The following is a 2,796-nucleotide window of genomic DNA, read 5'->3' as shown; positions in this document are numbered from 1 at the left end:
TAGGTATAAGTCCCAAGCCCCTTTGTAAATACCTGTTTACATAGCTTTGAATAAACTCAAGTGGACTTCTCCCCGAGTGTGAGTCCCGAGCCCTGTGTATACAAATGGATCATGCTTACAGGTATATTTCCTTCATAAACTCCATTATATACACACACTTTGTCATATATATATGCTTATTCATAACCTGTTCATGTTTGTTCATGTTTGTTCATACTTGTTCATGTTTGTTCATATGTGTGTTATATATACTTGTTCAACTTAGTACAACACTAGGTTCCCCATAGCCTCCTATTGGGCTTCGTGCAAAGAATCTCCACTAGTTTAGGTTAGGACATAGAGTATGGTTTCCCGGTGAAATCGCTCTAAGAGCTCAAACCAACTATACCATGCCTCCCCTTGGGCTTTGTACAAACGAGTGACCCTCCCATAGCCTCCTCTTGGGCTTACAATGCAAGGACACTCGATTGTCCCTCCCATAGCCTCCTCTTGGGCTTACAATGCAAGGACCCTCGGATAGCCTCCTCTTGGGCTTCGTACAAGGACCCACGGGCTTCTTATAAGCATCCCCAATATCCAAATCAAATACCCTAGGAGATTAGACATTTTTCATCTCTATGCTAGGAGTATCTCTTCTATATCATCACAAACAATCAATCAATCAAACTTTTTGCCACAAGGCTGGCTAATCAATCAAACTTTTTTGCCACAAGGCTGGCTAATCAATCAAACTATTTTACCACCGTACTGGATGATTAATCAAAGTTTTTGTCACAAGGCTGACTTCATTGAAACTTTTGCCACAAGGCTGGCTGATTAATCAAAGTTTTTGTCACAAGGCTGACTTCATTGAAACTTTTGCCACAAGGCTGGTTAAACAATAAAAACATCTTTATCATTCTAAGCACCCTAAGTGGCATGGCCCCGGGCTTATAATGAAAAGATTTTCAAACAAAAATCAAACAGATGTATGTGATGATATAGATTAGATACATCTAGCATTTAGACGACATTTGTCTATTTTCCTTTGCTTCCACTAGCATAAGTGGGAACTACGATTGCTCTGACTTTCTCAACATCCCTTTGAGAATACGTAGGCACAAGGTCGATCCTTGGCGAGCAAAACAAAACAAAAAAACCATTCAAACCTTAGCACCCGTAGACCCCGAGCTACAGATGCTCTGATTCCCTTTAAGGGATATGTATGCAGAGGATCGCGATGATCTTTGCGCGCATAATCAAACAAACCCCTTAGGTCCCACCTATTTCACAACAGAACCTTCACCATAGCATAGAATAAAAAACAATAAAGAACCCTGTAGAGTACTACAGATACGTTGGGTGCTAATACCTTCCCTTCGTATAACCAACCCTCTTACCCAAGATCTCCCCCCACTTTTAGGTTATTGCAGCTTTTTTCCTTTTCCTCCTTTGGAAATAATAAAAAGTTTGGTCGAAACAAAGAAAAATCATTTTTATGAGCACTCGAGCCCAAAGAAGGCATCAGGTGTCTCATCCCACAAAAAAGAGGAACAAAACGATTTTTCGCCCGCGACAGAACCTTCTCTGTGTCATTGTGATTGTGTTTGCTGCTAATGATTGGGAAAGTTTCTCCTTTGTATTAGGAGAGAGAATTGAATTGATTTGAAAAGACAGACAGATAGACAGACTATTTTTGGTATTTTATTAGCTCGCTGAGATTCCTTGTGAACCTCATGCCTACATATCCCTAGTGGAAGTCAGAGCTTAATGTAGTTCGGGGAACTAACTAGGGAAATTAATGTTTTTGGTGCCTTGCTTGAAGCTCAAGGTTGAAGCTTGGAATTAAATCTCTGTTTACAGTAAAGAGACATGAAATCATCTCTACAGAGAGGTATTAGTACTATTCTACCACAAACATTTAAAAGAGTGACAGAATAACTGGATTCATTTCATTCAAGAGGGGGACCTTACTTGTGTGTGCAAGTATGCCAGTCAGATGCCTCTTAAATGAAAGAAAGATGCTCGTCCAAATTAGGGAAAGTGTACAAGTCTGGGGATGTGCCAAAGCATGTCTTTCAGAGTCCTAAATGGGAGACTTTGATTGAAATTGAAATTGAAATGTTTGTTTGTTTGAATGTGGTAGAGTAGTAAAAATATCTCTCTATAGAGATAAGCTATGTCTATCTACTGTATAAAAGATTTGACTTTAGCTGGCTTGTATGAGGCCCAAGCTTGAGGCTTTTTGATTGATTAATTAATTATTATTGACTCTGGGAGATGACTCCATTGAGGATTAATTACAGGGTATTTTAGTGTTCTGTACAAAGCCCAGAATTGAGGCTGACTCTACTTATGGAGACTCTATTTATGTGCCTTGTACAAAGCCCAAGGTTGTGGCTAACTGTTGAGGATAATTGAATGAATGACTCTATTTTATGTGCCTTGTACAAAGCCCAAGGTTGTGGCTGACTCTAGCTAGGGAAAACATTATTTTCTGCCTTGTACAAAGCCCAAGGTTGTGGCTGACTCTTAAATAAACTGAGTATGGATGACTCTATGGGGAAAAGATCCTAGGTGTTAGGAATCTTTGACACGTGAAAATATGGTTTATCTGCCTTGTACAAAGCCCAAGGTTGTGGCTACTGAATGATGAAGGACTCACTGGGGAGACTCTATTATCTGCCTTGTACAATGCCCAAGGTTGAGGCTGACTCTTGACAGGGGAGTTTTATTGTTTGGGTGCCTTGTATGAAGCCCAAGGTTGAGGCTAACTGTTTTTGTTGGTTTTGACTCTACTGAGGAGGTTTTATTTAT

This window comes from Vicia villosa, unplaced genomic scaffold (genome assembly GCF_029867415.1).
Source record: "Vicia villosa cultivar HV-30 ecotype Madison, WI unplaced genomic scaffold, Vvil1.0 ctg.001982F_1_1, whole genome shotgun sequence".
Lineage (NCBI taxonomy): Eukaryota > Viridiplantae > Streptophyta > Magnoliopsida > Fabales > Fabaceae > Vicia > Vicia villosa.
This window is presented reverse-complemented; position numbering follows the sequence as displayed.